General features: G+C 45.8%; 1 long non-coding RNA gene across 1 annotated transcript in view; it reads right to left on the reverse strand.

Annotated features, from left to right (window-relative positions):
• The window catches only part of LOC135316225 (uncharacterized), a 51,401-nt gene extending 42,269 nt beyond the window's left edge, over positions 1-9,132 (reverse strand). Inside the window, exon 1 of the long non-coding RNA XR_010375660.1 lies at positions 9,041-9,132. This is a non-coding gene — a long non-coding RNA (uncharacterized LOC135316225). The remainder of the gene's footprint in view (positions 1-9,040) is intronic.
• Positions 9,133-11,507: the final 2,375 nt, after the last annotated feature.

Below are 11,507 nucleotides of genomic sequence, written 5' to 3' on the forward strand. Positions count from 1 at the left end.
TTTGCAGGGACATTTGCATTTACACTGCAGGGGCCCAGGGAATCTGGTCTGTTAAAACAGCCTCAGGCTCACACTTATCTTAACCCACACAATTAACTTCAACAGTCACAAATCCCTGCTGCACATGCAAGAGCAGGACAGTTCCCTGCGTGCAGCGGGCGTGCTGGACAAGTCATTTGCAGAAAGCAAATTCAGGACTTCTGAATTGAATAATATGAATTTCTACAACCTGAATTAACTGAAGAAGCATTCCATTAATCTTACACATACGTGACCTAACCACTAGTCAGAGCTGTTTGCAGTTAGTAAGGATCTTTTCTTTGTCCTGGTGACTGAAATTACGGCAGCCACCCTGCAGCCCTGCCCCTCTAGGAAGTGGTATTTACTTGTGGATAGCTGCTCAGGCACACATAGGCAGGGGATCCAGGAACATTTTGTCAAAGAAATGCATAAAGGAAGGATTATTTCAGGCTGATCCACCTCCCTGTGTGTGTGCGTGTGTGGTGTGGGGGTGTATCTAAGTCTGTGTGTGCATATGTGTGTCTGTGTGTTTGACTTGACTGAATGAATCACCCTACCTGTTACAGTGTAAAACAGCAAACATTAGTAAAACTGATAATAAGCCTAGTGGTGGTGATTCAACCAAAGCTAGCACATCTGTCACTGAGCAACAGACTGTCAGGTTTTTCATCAAGGGAAATACAATTGAATAATAATGTAGTAAAGGTAAAGCAGCTTCAACAGAGCTTTCTGCCAAATTAAATACAAGGTACGCTAAAGAAAAAAAAAAGCAATACAAATACATAACCTAACCCTTCTTGAATACAAATCCTGTAGTAATGGGTACTCGATGGCTAAAGACATCACATCTGCAGTCTGAGCAGCTTGTTCAGGAGGTGGGGGGTGGATGTGGGTGGATGGGTGAGTGCCGAGGATCCTGACAAGCGTCCAGCTCTGGGAACATGAAATCTTCTCTGTGCCAAAAGCCAAATAAGGAATTGAAGGGGAGGAGGAGATGGGCTTTTTGACTAATATTTTGAAGCCCAATTCTCTAATGCCATCTGGTCACTTGGCAATGCTTTTGGCGATGCAGAGGATCTGTAACCCCATCCAAAGTGGTCTCAGAGGAATTTCCCTATGGCGGAAAATCCTTTGATGGCAAAGGGCTTCTGCAGTGTTTGTAGGTGACCCTAACCTGGAGAGAAAAGACAACATTGCTGGGGTTGCTCCACTCTCCACAGGCCCTGGCTACTGGACTACCTTTCCGCAGCCACCGGCAGCCAGTCAAGACTCAGCAGCCCCGATCACAGCCCGACCTGGCCAGCACCTGCTGCTGCTGTGACCAAATATCCACGTGTAAAAATCACCCTGAGATATTTAGTGCCAGTCCTCCTTCCCTCAGCTCAGGCTCAGCACAGGTCAGACGGGTGAGCAATTTGCCCCATAGTGTTTTACAGTAGTCCTGCAGCAGAAAGTATTTTTATAGGCTGTTTGTAGCCTGCAAATAGGATGGATAATAGGCATCTCAAGGGTGCAATAGCTCTATATGGAGCTCTTCAAGTTCAGAAGTGAAATCCTAGGGGATTTTTTCTGTTAACTTGTATGGACAGGTCATGGGTCCATTCCTGGTTGGGTGCATAGTAACTGCCCGAAGGGCCTCCAAGCAGCATGGCCTGTCTGCCTGCAAGGTAATGTCAGCACATAGCCCTGCAAAATTAGAGCCTTGTCTCATCATATAAGCCAAAGGAAGGAAAGGATGGGGTGAGACATCTGGTGAGATTACTCCCTTGCTTGGGCAGGTGAAAAAACCCCAGAGACCCAGGGGACAGGAGTGATGAAGCCAGGACCTGTGGGGCCAGAGTGGGATGGCCCTTCTCTCACTCACAGGCTTCAGGACCCAAAGCTTAGTCAAATCTATAAATCCCAAGGACTGCAATGGCTGTTGGAAGAGGCAGCACTAACTTGCAGGAATGAGCCCCCGAAAAGGCCTGCCAGATGTTTTAGGAGTGTGTTATGGTGGCAATGGCACTTCTCATAGGGGCCGGGAACCAGCCTGATTTCCATATCACCACATCCTTTGTGTATTGCCCTGGTTGTGTAAAGAGCCTTTAATGGGGGTGTCATTGTAAGTGCCCCTGACTTTCTTCTGCCAGAGTGTAAATAAGAATAATGGACCATCAATTTGTCGGCTACAAAACAAACATCTTCATAAAGGAAAGAAAAAAGGGAAAGGGAAGAAAAGCAGCTTATAGTGTAGACACTTTTCTGTCTGCAGAGGAGCTGTTTTGGGGCATTTCATTTTCCACATCCTATTTCTTTACATTTTCTGTTTCCCTTGTACATGGAGCAGTTTTCTTCTATTCTGTTTTTGTTCCCATTTACCTTTTTCTTTTTTAACCAGAGGGGCATTAAAAAAAACCAACACCTTTTAAGCATTTGTATTGAGCATTTGCTTGGCTTTTGAAACTGCTGCAGGGCTGGAGATAAAAACACACACGCACACACACAAATATTCAGACCCCTTCTGGCTGGAGCGGGAGGTGAAATAAACCTTTTGGACTATTTCGAGACGAGACAGATTTGCAAAAGCTACAACACAAAACCCACGACAATCAACACAGCGACAGTTCTGCCAGGCTGAAAGGAAGCCCTCCTGCAAATTTCATTTTAAAACATGCTTTGCAATTGCCTCTCCTAAGCATGTAAACAGCCCTGCCAAGCAGTTCTAGCTGAGTCACCCTTGCAGGCCAGCCGATGCCTCTCCCTCCCCTGCTTCTCCCCTCTTCCCACCGCCTCTTAACTGAAAGAGAAAAGATCAATGCATTCTGCCCAGGCTACCAAACATGCTGCAAATATTCAAGCTAAAGAACAGCGTTAGAGGGAAGTGGGGGACAATAAAGCTCACAATGTTAGTGCAGCGCAGGGGTGGGCTGGGTTTTTTTCACTCCCTTCCAAAGTTGAACGATAAATAGCAAGCAGTCATACAGAGGCAACGGGGCTGCAAAAGGTGCGGCGGCAATTGGGTCGGGGTGGGCAGGATGGTGAAGGTCCCCTAGACCAACCACATCAAAAGAGCAAACTGGCTGAAAGGCGAGGAAAAGGATTTAAAAAAGCACCAATATTTGTGAGTGGTGTCACAGCACCGGGTACACCCACGAGGAGCTTGCCGCTCATGTTTACGCGTTACCGTACACTAACATTTCGTACACACACAAATTACCCTTTACTGCTCGTGCTGAATCCACCTGCAGCAAACCGCTCCACTGCGCTTGATGCGAAGGGGCTGCGCTCTGCCAGACCCATGCCCACCCCTCCCCTTCCCCGGCTGCAGCCCACGGATTTATTGCTCCGGAGTAGCCAGTCCTAACACACCTACCTTGTGTTCATCTAAACCCAATAATAATAAAGGAGAAGGTCTGGAGCAATTCCATACAATTCCTGAGCCAGAAAACAGCCGTGCGTTCGGCTCGCCAGATTTTCAACGCTGGGTAAGGTCATCGGTACACAGTGCCTGGTTTTCTGCCTCGGGCAATGGCCTACATCTGACACTTCAGAAGAAAGTGAAAATAAACCCATAATGCACTTAAGTCAGCTGTGCGATGCTGTACTTGGGTTGGGAAGATTTGTCTCTCGTAATATCCCTGCAAGAATCACAGCTGTGGGAAAGCAAACCCGAGGCAAAAGCAGTGTCTCCTTCCTGAGACTACGCACCAAAACGCGTCGTCCACCTGCACTGGTCGTGGAGAAGCCCACTGGCAGAAGTTTGCAGAGTATGACAATTTTTCCCTTACCATGGAGTCTAAAAATTGTTTAAGGAGGTTTTTTTTCTTAAAATCTTTCTGCCGTTTGTTAGTGTGTTGGTGTTTAAAAAAAATTTCAGGAGAAAATGTTATTGCTACTGCTTTTTCTCCTTCCAATTCTTTTTAGTTGGATAGTTTTCCAACAGAAATATTTCAAAATAAAATGGGTTATTGAAGACAAATAAAAAACCTACATATGTTTTCAGAAGAAGATGCTGAAACAATATTTTTGTTATAAAAAAATTTGAAAAAAACCCAAATTGGACGAAAAAGGAAGGAGAAACAGTGATATTATTTGTGGGTCTCCTTCCCATCCTAAACTGAATAGTTCTCAGGAAATTCTTATTTTTAAAATATTGGACTGCCTTCATTCCATGCCACCAAATTGTATGGCTTTTCCTAACAGGAATGAGGCCGGCTGTTCTGATCAGAGATCTCCGCCGTGCCTTCAAGCATCAGCTGTTGCGGCCATATCTACCGTTGGGAGGTGGCCTGGGATTTAAAACCCCACATTTTTGCTCCTTGCCATCAGCGCCTTTCCACTGAGTAAGCGAACTTTAGTTGGGTGGCTTATGCTACCCAGACTAAGATCACCTTCCAAAACCAGCCAAGTACAGTCACCAAGCCCCAGGCTGAATTTGAGCCAGGTTTCTGGAAGGGAAAGGTAAGAAAAGTAGAAAATGGATGCAGTTAGGAGAAAAACAGCAGCATCTTGTCTCCGTTTTAGAGCAAGATGATTTGCCATGAAATATTACTTCTTTAAGACACATCATTGCATCATTCAGCAGTGCTTTCAGACTATTGGCCTCACCCATTTATTTCCACACAGACTATAAACCTCTTAGGGGAATAAAAATGGAAAGTCTGTTTTCCTACCAGTTTTTGCAGATGGATTTTACCTCTTTTTTTGTTCTCAAAAAAAAAAAAAATCCGCTTGAGCAAATCCCTTACTTGTACAGATAGACTTGGGTACATCTAGGTGCAAATGTGAGCAAAAGGCAACACTGGAGGATCTTATTGTGCCACGCATTTTGCCATAACCTGATATTTTTAAGCCAAAGTGTTAAAGGATTTTCTATTTCTTTTGCAAAAATAATCAAGAGCAAAATTCTAACCCTCCTTGCTTCGTAACAGGAAGGGGAAAGGCTTAAAAATGTAGCTCCTAAATTTTCAAATGCAAGTGTGCCAAATAAAAGGAATCTTCCATATGCTGTTATTTTCTTTGGTACATTTCATGATTTTGATGTTTTCTGCCACGATTTCCGTATGCTCAGGATTGGCAGTGTTGCAGTAGGGATGCGTCATTGTCAGCCCAGAGAAGCAGCCTTGCTTCGGACCCTGTTCTAGCCTTTCCCTAACTCCAGTGGGATCCAAAACTCCACCATCAATCCCACCCAGATAGCTCCTAGTCTACTGCTGAGCAGGTACCAGAACTTGGGGGTCTGACCCCTTCTGCAAACCAAGCCTCTGGTGTTTTTCCACAGCATCATGGCACAGGATTTGAGCAGCATAAGGGGTCTGCTATTGCATCCTACATGGCCTTAGTGCATTTTAAATATTAAGTAACAAAAGTATGTTTAAGTAAAGAATACATTCATAAATAAAGCAAAAGTATAACTCAGTAAATTAACTACTATTCCATTACCAGCAGCCATGTTCTCTAACAGAATAACTAAGAGCAGAATTTTCTCCTGACTTTGCTTCTCATTATTAAAATACTACCAACAATTACTTGCAGAACATGCATTCCTGAGCTAATCATTTGAGGATTAATTTTATGTATGCATAAATAACTCATGTTTTGACTCAGGGTCTTTCAAGCAATGTACTTGACAAAACATGCTTGTGTTTGAATAGCACTGGCTCAGCGAGCATATATGCACACAGAGTTTGTGCTTATACAAAGGTACAGGAGTATTAACGCCCTTTTGCTTTCCTAGGAAACCTTTTCACTCTGCCATGTAGCTGGGGTTATTCTCTGAAAAGGGCTTGAAACTTTGTCACCATCCTGCCATTTAAAAATCAGTACATTTAAAATAAGTGCGGTCGTCAGTAGCTTTTGAAATCAGCTCACGAGTCCCATATAATTTTAAAAAGCAGCAACCTCTAACTGCATGTGCCCGGGGATGTCACGGCTGAGATACACACGAGGCCTCGGGTGATGAGAAGACAATTTTTGTTCTGCTGCAAAGCTGATGAGACTTCAGGCCACCACAGTGCTCTATGCATTGCTGTTACCTGTTAGAAGGAGCGAGCAAACACACCCCTAGCACCTCCAAGATATTTATTTTTTCGATGTCAGTACGCTGGCTAAAGCCAAAGCCTTCGTATCTTTACCGCTGCTGCCTGTGAGCGCAAGCTTGTGCCCGCAAAGGTATATTAAAGCATGTCACAAACACAACTGCATTTGCCTGTGTAGCTATATCTTTCCTTTGCCTCATCCACGGAGATTTTAAGTTGTAGCAACATGCAATATTTAGCACAGAAGGGGTCTGATGCCAATGACAAATACGGTAAGTGATAATACACACCTTCATTCACATGCGCATATGTGGCCTTATCCTATCATTTAATTTTGCGGAAGAACAAGTTCCATCAGTTTCTAATCTGTTGAATAAGTTACTTCAGAATTGTCAAGTAGGTTATTTCTCACCTCTTTCTCTGATTCAAAATTACTCGGGTGGGAGAATGAATTATATAGAAAATCGTCTGTCTTTTTAGATCTGACTCAGGAAAAAAGTTGAGATTTTCATATTTCTCACTGAATTAGAATTTTAGAAATGATTCGTTACTTAAAATATTTTATTTCAATTGTGTTGCAACACTACATTTTAATAGGAAAATGGTCCATTTTTGTTACATCTAAGTAACACAATGTATTACAAAACACTGGCCATAGACATTTGTATTTATTATACTGTGAACTGTCATAATAAATGCAGTTGGCGCTTTTTGTTTTATCAAAATAGTGAAGTGATATCAAAACAAAATCTAAATGATTTGTTTCAACCATTCCCAGCTGGAACTATCATTGAAACAGACTCCTTCCAGCAAAATATTTTGTTTTTGACAAACCCACAATTTTTGGAATATATACCATTTTCTCAAGATGTTTTTGGTGTCTTCCACTCTGTATCTCTAATATTGGCCATGGTCTGAGCTCTGATTAAAAGGCAGTGGGGTAAACCCCGTATTCTTACTAGCTTCAGTTACAGGGAGGCTGCTATAATGCAGGCTGGCAATGCCAAGACCTCCATGAGATTCTGCTCCATGGGTTGGGGCCTTGCGGAACTGCCCCCATGACTTAATTCTTGCAGACCTTCTGTTTTTCCCATTGGAAAATTCTGGTTCATCAAATTTGTTCATCTCTTCTCTCAGGCGACAAACACCAGGACCTGAGGGAACGGCAGGGAGATGTGCCAGGGGAGGGTGAGGCTGGGCATTAGGAGAAGGTTCGTCCCCCCGAGGGTGGTGGAGCCCTGGCACAGGCTCCCCAGGGAGGCATCACTGCACCAGCCTGGCGATGTTCCAGAAGCACTTGGCCAAGGCCCTCAGAGACACGGTGTGAATTTGGAGTGTCCTGTGCGGAGACAGGAGCTGGGCTTGATGGTCTTTGTGGGTCCCTTCCAGCTCAGGGCATTCTGTGATTAAGGGTGGGACCTTCCAGACCCAGCAACAGCCTGGTAGACTAATTAGTCACCTGAAACATGAGATGCAACTGACATCAGGACTGCAGATATGTGCAGTGTGGGGATTGTCTGACACTGGGCAGTAAACTGGCAAAGTTCACAATGCTCCACAAAAATTCTCCATCTTCCCACTGCATTAGAATGAAATCAAAGCTCTAAATCTTGATATTTCAGGTATGGGGAGGGGCAACAGAAAGCTCTTTTCTGGTTTTTGCACCACCCTTATTTCAAATCAAGTCCTTTCTTGTTCTGCACAAGCAGTGTCTTGCACAGAACTGCCTTACCACCATGCTCCTGGGAGTCAGCCACCAAAAAGGAGATTAAGTTCCCAGTTAGAGGATCTTTCCCAAGACATCTGTCACCACCACCACCATTTAGTGCCTGTAAGGCAACTGGACTCTGCAACCTTGCTTATCGTGCAGACATCTAGGCTGAACCTCATAGGTATGGGCGTAAAGCACAACAATGGGTATAGATGCTTGACTCCCAACAGATACATTCACTGTGTTTCTTTTGTATGCCCAAAGAGTCCCACTTACACAGAAGTGGGCTGCAAAGGTTTAAAATCCGGGTGCAAAAGATAGTGCCTCGAGAAGCTTTCCTCAGGCAAGCGGTTGTGGTCCTTGGATGGCCTGGAGCAGCCACCTGCCATACTGAGACCACTGGGGTCGCGCTGCAGCTGCGTGACATTAACAGGTTGCTGCCGCTGCAGCCTAGCGCTGCAGGACCTGGTCTAAGCCAGTGTCGTTTTACACCTGACCAATTAATGTTTATATAGCAGTCCGGAGGAGCCAAGCATGCTACCTCTGCTAAGCAGAGTCAGGAGGCACGAAAATTCACACTTTCTCGAAGTGACACACTGTGGCTCGCGGTTCTGCCAACGCCTGCTGTTCGGTTCGGTTACACCCAACCAGACCGGAGGGGCTATTCATGTCCCAAGCCCTCCCCCTCCTCAGCACCTCCATTAAACGCAGGGACACCGGCAGAATCTAGAAGGCTGAAAAATTAGAATATCCACACACCTTAAAGGCTACGGACTGCTGCTGCTTCACTTCCAAGCAGTCTGTCTCCGTGCCCCTAGCCTTGTTTGTTCTGAGCAAGGGCGAGCAGGGAGCTATCAGGGGAAAATGGCCTTTGTAGTAAAACCCTTTGTGTTTGCTATTAAAGCCTCATCTGCAGACCTAAAGCGAGGGGCCAGTGGATAAATGGAGTGAGCACCCACATCCATTTCACCGCACCCAAGGCGGGACCTGCCACAGCACCCACCTCTGCCCCCCGCCTCCAGCACTCCTCCGCATTGCTTCTCCCCGCTTCCCCTCCCTCCCGGTCACTGCTTTGCCCATGGGCTGCACAGCACGGGGGACCGACCTCGGGCGGTGCGGCAGCCACTGCCCCGCAGGGCAGGCAGAGCCCCCCGCGCCTCCCCATGGCACAGGCTACCTCTGTGCTGCTCCGAGGGGAGAACCAACGCCATCCTCCCCACCGAAGAGTGGGGGTCACAGCGTTTTATGGCTCTCCTTCCACCTTCATCGCACCGAAGTGCCCTTTTACCTCAGGCTGTGGCAGCTCTTGGATTTAGACCGGTAGGTCTGCGAGTTCAGTCCCCAGCACGGATGACTCACACAGCGCCATCACGTTATAAATCCTGGTGAACTTTTGAACGCTGAGCTGTTTGTAAGCTGCAAAGCAGCTCAGCCGGCCTGGGGCTCCCACCAGCAAACACAGGCAGCAAACTAGGGACTGCAGCGGGGCCGGAGGAGTCCTCGGAAACTGTGGATGCACTGCCTATGTAACTGTCCCGTATTTCTGCTGCAGCAACACCAACTGATGCTTTCCCTCTCCTTCCCTGCCACAAAACAGAGCCAATTCCTTTGCTTGTTTACTGCTACCTGCGCCTTTGCCCCAGAGATGGTGCCTACGGCAAATACACAGCAAATAGAAATGTTACATGTGAACAAGGACAGCCAAGTCACCGTAGAAGAATATCAAAGAGTGAGGCAGAGGAGTGGGAAAAAAAAAGGAGGAGAAAGAGAGAAGACTAGAAATGAATGCTTCTCCTGTCTCAGTGTCCCCATGGTGATGTGAAAAGTCATTAAACACCTCAACAGACTTGCACAGTAGAGTAAACAGGACCAGCTAATAGGACAAAGGCACTGGCACTTTATCTCTTGCCTCTCTTTGGATTCAGAGCAATGAAGGCTACACATTCTCACGGCATCCTCCTGTGTTTTTAATATTCTCCTATCAGCAAGATAAAATGCTCCTCACTCCTTTCCTTGAAAGAAAAATACAAAAAAGAGCGCCTTGCTCTCACCACATGAGGAATTTCAAAGCCAGAGCCGCTGGGTTTTTTCTCCCTGCCCCCAGTCGAGAAGACTAGTTGCAAAACAAACTGTTTCACTACGTGTTCTTGGCCTGGACTCCCTACAAAAAACCAGCAGAAGAGGAGCACGGATCGCCAGGAGAAAAACTTCTCTGAAAACCTGCAAAGTGATTCCCTCTCAGGCCTTCTGTGAACAACGGCGGGAGGCAGGAACAGAGGAGCAGGGAGCGGTACTGGACAGAAAAAGGCTTCACCATAGAATGGTGGTGGTGTAAATAACAATAAGGATTTCTTTTTTTTTAATTAGAAGTTACTAAGCAATTACAGGTGAACCTCCACTGTGCTACATCCTGTGCAAAACTCACTCAGAATCTAAATCGAACAAAAGCCCACTTAGAAAAATAAACAAGTAAATACCCACTGAGAGGGAAAAGCCTCCTGTTGGGAACTTGACAGAAAGCACTGGAGGACCAGAGTCCAGCAGCACAGACCTCTAATGTCAGGTTACGCACACTTCTTTGTGAGAGAAAATGGGTATAAACCTTCCCCCAAATCCTTCAGAAAGGGAATATAATGTCATTTCCCCCTGCAATACTCCAGAGAAAACATACACTCAGGTAAATCCCCAGTCCACTATGTCCTTACTTTATCTTACAAATCTCCAATTTAAGCTACTATTCTCTTTTAATGTAGATTTTCGGCCAGCTCCTTCTTACATTCTCCCTTTATACTGGTCGAAAGCCACCTTTAATACTCTTTCTGGTGAGCAGAACTTTGACAGGGGAATATTTTTTCACTGCTATACTATACAAACCAGGCTAGATTAGAGCCAACTGTGAAAGCCTTGTTTGCAGATGATTGAGACAGCTGGCATCACTTACACACTTTTTGCATTGAAAGTGGGGTTCATCCTAAGTATAAAACCATTTTACCCCAAAGTGCAGGTGCTACTGGATGTACTTCAGCATTCATTCCTCTCCCTGTCCTTGAGTATGGAGATGATTGTCCAGCTGGGACAGCTGGCCAGTGAGCAAGGTCCACAGACAACCCTACTCAAGAGCTGCCACCTGCTCTTCTGCAACAAACCCGAGCACTGCTGCCTTCAGAGAATAGCAGAGACCCAGAGTGGATATTTCAAACCTCTCTCACTACTTGTTTTAATGCTGCTTTTTAAGCCAGTTTTGTCAGCAGAGAAATAATTTTATCTCCAAGGATGTATATCGGCTCTGCCTTCAATGCAACTGTCCCTCAGTCGCGCAGAAAGCTGACTCCGAGCGAGTTCTGCTTCCATTCCCTACCAAGGACAACGGAGGTTTAGAAGACGCTGATGGTCCTTGACCAGCAGTATTAAGACACTAAATTACACTGACATGGCCCATAAATCGCTAAATGAGGGACTCCCAGACAACGATGTGGCGTGAGCCGAATGACTACAAGGGCTGCCCGTTTGCTGGGGTGCAGGCTGGAAAACTCAGCAGACAACAGATGCACCGAGTGCCGTGCACAGCACCGAGCCATCCTTGTGCCGGGAGAGGAGAACGCTCTTTACCACAGGGCTTTGTCACTGCTGTGGTAATGTCCCAGTCGTGCAAGACTTAGGAGGCTTCGTTCTATTTTCACAGTAATACTGGCTGTTATTTACATACGTTGGGTAAAGGACAACTCTCTGGGTAGATATAGACAAAGACAGTCTCC

Source organism: Phalacrocorax carbo, chromosome 18, assembly GCF_963921805.1.
Source record: "Phalacrocorax carbo chromosome 18, bPhaCar2.1, whole genome shotgun sequence".
NCBI classification, from domain to species: Eukaryota; Metazoa; Chordata; class Aves; order Suliformes; family Phalacrocoracidae; genus Phalacrocorax; species Phalacrocorax carbo.